We start from the raw sequence: 6,000 nt of genomic DNA on the forward strand, positions 1-6,000 counted from the left end.
TTCTGCAACTCTTCTCTTCATTGTGCGAGCAACCAAAAAAAAAACAAAAAAAAAACATTCAGGAGAAGAAAAAAGAAAGAGTGACTGAAAAAAAAAGATTCAGAAAAAAAAAATAATAATTTTTTTTTTAATAATGGCGGAAAATTACAATTATGGCGGTAATAGCAGGTTTTATCGGGAGTGGATGTACAAGAGGTTCGATGAAGCGACGGGAAATTTTACGGCTGAATTTGAAGCAGGAGTTGAAGAATTCATGATGTTTGCTAATAGCCAACCAATAGTCCAGAGTAATCGGGGTCAATTTCACTGTCCTTGTAGTGTGTGCAAGAACGAAAAATATATTCTTTCCGGTAGAAGAGTTATGAGTCATTTGTTTACTCATGGATTTATGCCTGATTATTATGTTTGGTATAAGCATGGAGAAGAGATCAATATGGATATAGGAACGAGTTATAATGATAGGACGTATGATGATAGGAATCAGAAAGATGTGGGTAATTATGTTGTAGAAGTTCCATATGTGGATATGGTGAACGATGCATTTAACGTGGGGTTTGATTATAACGTCTATCATCAGAATGTGGAAGAACTGGTACGTAACCATTCAAAGAAATTCTACGACTTGTTTGAAGGTGCAAAAAATCCATTATACGATGGTTGTCGTGAAGGTCAGTCGCAGTTATCCTTAGCTGCTCGGATGATGCAAAATAAGTTGGAGTATAATATGAGTGAAAAGTGTGTGGATTCAGTTTGCGAAATGTTTACAGATTTTTTACCAGAAGGAAACCAGGCAACAGGTTCACATTACCAGACCAAAAAATTGATGCGCAATTTAGGCCTTCCGTATCATACAATTGATGTTTGTGTTAACAATTGTATGCTTTTCTGGAAAGAAGACGAAAAGGAAGATCAATGTCGGTTTTGTGGTTCACAAAGATGGAAGCCTAAGGATGATCGTCGAAGAACCAAGGTACCATATAGTCGGATGTGGTATCTACCTATTGGTGACCGATTAAAAAGAATGTATCAGAGCCAGAAGACAGCAGCGGCAATGCGATGGCATGCCGAGCACCAATCAAAGGATGGAGAAATGTTTCATCCTTCAGATGCGGCGGAGTGGAGATATTCCAAGAGCAAAATCCCCGGTTTGCAGAAGAACCCTGTAACGTTTATCTTGGATTATGTACCGATGGGTTCAATCCATTTGGCATGTCTCGTAATCATTCGTTGTGGCCTGTGATCCTGACTCCATATAATTTACCCCCCCCCCCCGGGTATGTGCATGAATACAGAGTACTTGTTTCTTACAATTCTGAATTCTGGGCCAAATCATCCGCGATCTAGTCTGGATGTCTTTCTCCAACCTCTTATTGAAGAGTTAAAAGAGTTGTGGTCTACTGGAGTTGATGCATACGATGTGTCATTGAATCAAAATTTCAATCTAAAAGCAGTGCTACTGTGGACGATAAGTGATTTTCCGGTGTATAACATGTTATCAAGATGGACCACACATGGTAAACTCTCTTGTCCGACTTGCATGGATAGTACGAAGTCTTTTTATTTACCTAATGGAAGGAAGACATGTTGGTTTGATTGTCACCGAAGATTTCTTCTTCATGGTCATCCACTATGAAGGAACAAAAAAGACTTCTTAAAAGGAAGAGACGCTTCTAGAGAGTATCCACCTGAGTCATTGACAGGTGAGCATGTTTATTATGAACGGTTGAAGGAAGTAAATCCACCAAAAACCGAGGTTGGTGGTAACGGTCATGAAAAGAAGATGCCAGGCTATGGGAAGGAGCATAACTGGCACAAAGAAAGCATATTATGGGAGCTACCTTACTGGAAGGACCTAAATCTCAGACAATATATTGATGTGATGCATACAGAGAAGAATTTCTTGGACAACATCATGAATACTCTTATGAGTGTGTAGGGTAAATCAAAAGACAACATCATGTCAAGATTGGATATAGAACAATTTTGTTCTCGGCCAGACTTACATATTGATAGTAAAGGTAAAGCTCCATTCCCTGCATATGTATTGACAGAAGCAGCCAAAACGAGTTTATTGGAATGTGTGAAACATGCGGTTAAATTTCCAGATGGTTATTCGTCAGATTTGGCTAGTTGTGTTGATATGGAGAATGGCAAGTTTTCAGGCATGAAGAGTCATGACTGCCATGTGTTTATGGAATGGCTACTTCCATTTATCTTTGTTGAACTCCTAGACCAGAACGTTCACCTTGCATTATCAGGTACTAATTACTTATTATATATATATGACATGTAAATATGATAATACTTTATATAGATATAACACTTATAAGTTTGAACATGTTTTGCAGGGGTTGGAGCATTTTTTAGGGACTTATGTTCAAGAACTTTGCAAAAAAGTCGCGTTCAAATTCTGAAACAGAACATTGTTCTAATCATTTGCAACTTAGAAAAGATCTTTCCACCATCATTTTTTGATGTTATGGAGCACCTACCTATACATCTCTCCCCTACGAAGCAGAATTGGGAGGCCCTGTCCAATATAGGTGGATTGGTCTTTGATGTTGAGTTATGATGAGAGTTTGTAGTCACAGTATCTGTTTTGCTTTCTATTATCTCCTTCTTTCTTCTTTTTAAGTGTCTCCGCCTATTATAACCTCCTTTCTTGTTTATTGTTTCATGTATTTGGAGGTTTGATCGCGACAAAGGATCAAAACTGGTTCGGAAGATTACTAAGGTGAATAAGAACAAATTCGATGTTCCCTTCTACAGCTGGACCTGTGTGCCTCGGGACAAACAAGAGAGATACTTCCTCGAGTTCGTGGTACAGTTATTTGTCCTTTAGCCTTTCTATTTATGTTTACTTGTTTTTTTTCACTCACATTAGCTCTTTCTTTTTTTGGTAGAAAACCCACACCTGGGATCCCTTGATAACAGGGACTATGCAACAACATTTCGAGGAAATCTATCAACGGAGAATGAAGGACATGGTCAGCGATACGAGGACAGGTCGAGAGCGACCTGAGTGGATTGGAACCACTCTCTGGAAAACAATGACTGATTACTGGGACACTGAAGAAGCAAAGGCAAGGAGTCAGACCTATTCAAATGTCCGTATGTCTGACTGTAACGGTCTCGGGCCTCACATCCACTTCTCATGTCCAAAGTCATTTCAATAAGTAAAAGATGAATTGGTCAGTTACTTTAATAGTTATGTTCTTTCTTCTTGTTACAACTTCACTGTCCTTTTAAAACTGACATATCTGTTTTTAATGTTATTAATCCTTGTTGCAGGAGGAGGAATTGGGAAGACCGGTCAGTCTTGGTGAGGTATTCATCAAGACACATATAAGGCCTGATGGTACTTATGTTGATCGGAAGGCGGAGAAGATTGCTAAAACATATCACCAGAATGTTCAAGAGAAGTTGTCTGAGCTCGATGCTGAGGCTGAGGTTGCGGGTGATACTTCTGCTGTTTCTGATGGTGCTTCACGACCACGGGAGCTAACAACCGAAGAATATACAGCCATCTTCCTTAAGGTTATGATTCATTTTTTCCCAAAACACTCTCTCTATATTCTATGATTCTCTTTTGTATCATGCTCTAATCTCTGGCTTTCCCTGACTTTGCAGTCTACTGATAGGGATTCAAGTGGAAATTTTTATGGAGTTGGAAACCTCAAAGACTGTCTGGTCAATGGCAAGCGCAAGCAACCCGATTCATCTTCTTCTTTTGTGTCTCTGCAAGAACAATTGAAGGAAGCTCAACGCAAGATAGAAGAGCAGGCAGCGCGTGAGGCTGAGCAATCTCGGGCTGTGGCTGAGCAGAAGGACAGGCTCGAGTAGTTGTCTCTGGTGGAGAAGTATCTACGTCAAACAGATCGGCACTTCCTCGACTTCATGGCAAGTCAGTCTGCTAAAGAGCCAACCTCAGACCCTCTCTCAACAACTCTTCCCCTTGATGATACAACTACAACTCCATCTCCATCTGCTTTATAGGTTGAGACGTCTTAACTCTTTTCTGAACTTAAACTCTACGCCTCTCTTTTCAGAACTTAAACTCTATGCCTCTCTTTTCTGAACTTAAACTTTATGCCTTATGTTTCTGACTTTCTGTAGCTCTATGGAACAAAAACTTAATGTTGTTTTGGTTGGGTTTGAATGGTTTTAGTTTCAGCTTAATTGTGGTTTTGTTAATATTTTTGGATTTGGTTTTAGTTTCAGTTTTGGTTTCATTGATTATTAGCCTGTAGTCGTATAATAGCAACTACAAACGTACCATATTTTAAATCGAAAAGAACTGTAGTCACCAAATTAGTCGTATATATGGTCACCATATTGTCACGGATTAGTCGCCATTTTTAACGACTGCACACTAACTAAAAATAAGAGCTACAAACATAGTCGCTAATTAGACATCAAAGAGTCATTAACAATTTGGCGACTACGAAGTGACTATGATTTATAGCTACAATATTAGTCACTGATTAGTCGTTAAATAGACACAAAAGATTTGGCGACTATTTAATGTCTATCTTTAGAAGACCATATGATCAACTGAGTTAATCGTAATTTAGTCGTAACTCAGTCATCTATTATTACGACTATTTGACGTCTACCTTACGACTAACTTCTCGTTGGCTACAATAGTCGTAAATTAGTCGCCTTTACAACTACAAGATTTAGTCGCCAAATAGTCGTTAAAGTCATTTTACCGACTATTCTGCTACTAATATGGTAGTCGTTATCTGCCTGTTTTCTTGTAGAGCCCTGCTAGCAATCTCTGTTTTGCACGTCTGCTGGTAGTTGGTGTCGAGCAACACCCTGGTGGTATTGGTCGACACCAATGATCTTTCCAACTACTGCGTTGTGTGGAGTAGCAAGTTCGGCATTCGGATCATCTACAATCAGGGTGTCGGTCGACACCAATGACGTTTCCAGCTACAGCGTTGTGTGGAGCAGCAAGCTGGGCGTTCGGATCATCTACCATCGAATCCGATGGTATGACGATCCCGTGATCATCCAATCTCTGTCCAGCCTCATTGTAGGTTTGTCCATAATCATCTCTCAAAACTCCCTGTTCATCAGCTCTAATTTCTCCAAAAACCATTGTTGATGATCTTTGAGCTTTTCGGTTGGTGTGTTTTAACTTTGCCAATTCATGTGTAGACAAATTGACGAGTTCCTTTTCTCTGCTGCTTCGAGTTATGCGTTTAGGCATGCACTTGCAACACAAGAAAAATAAAAGAAAGAAACGTGTAAGTATCAAAATAGAAGAAAAATTTAGACAAAATTTCTAAACAAAACTTAATGGTGATTTCCAAGAACTTCGACAAAGGCGCCAAATTTGGTGTGAGTCAAATTATTCCTAAGACTAATCTCTCAAAATAAGAGAACTCAATTGCAACACTTTAGGGTCAAATTCTATAAAGTTCTTTTGTTCACATAATAAGCTAACAGTCTCGAAATTATGCAAAATAAAATATTAAGTAAATTAAAATAAAACAAAGCAATTAAATCAGGTGAAAGATCAAATAGATTAAAACGTCAGGTTTAGGGAAATTCGTAGGAAATAAATAAATAGTAAATCTAGCAAATTAATTAAGATTATTTATCGAACCGATCTAGAACTCAAATCACAAATCTATAGCCAATCAGCTCTTGCTCGCATTGACTAACTAAACCTAATATCAGGAATTTCTAACTCTCGTATGTAAACTCCTAAAATTACACTAGCTTTAATAACAGGTTTTATATGTTCACAGATATTCCTAAACCAACTCTCGTATGACTCTAATAATTTCTGCCCACCTAAGATAGTTTCAGTAACAGGCGCCCTCTCGGATCAAACCTATTATCCTATGATTAACTTCTAGTTAGCTACTCTAGAACTAGCATTAAGCACAACCTAAGGTGAAGAACTCTAGAGATTAATCTTAACAGGTAATCGATCTACTAATTCATCTAAGTCCCTAATGAGAATCCCTAAACCTAACAGGGAAA

At 38.5% G+C, this 6,000-nt stretch overlaps 1 long non-coding RNA gene across 1 annotated transcript; it reads left to right on the forward strand.

The window, feature by feature from the left end:
- The first annotated feature begins 581 nt into the window (after positions 1-581).
- On the forward strand, positions 582-4,179 carry LOC110227888. Its single transcript, XR_002331551.1, has 2 exons — positions 582-3,191; positions 3,292-4,179. It is a non-coding gene; the product is annotated as an uncharacterized LOC110227888 (long non-coding RNA).
- Positions 4,180-6,000: the final 1,821 nt, after the last annotated feature.

The sequence above is a fragment of the Arabidopsis lyrata genome (genome assembly GCF_000004255.2).
Source record: "Arabidopsis lyrata subsp. lyrata unplaced genomic scaffold ARALYscaffold_6, whole genome shotgun sequence".
NCBI lineage: Eukaryota > Viridiplantae > Streptophyta > Magnoliopsida > Brassicales > Brassicaceae > Arabidopsis > Arabidopsis lyrata.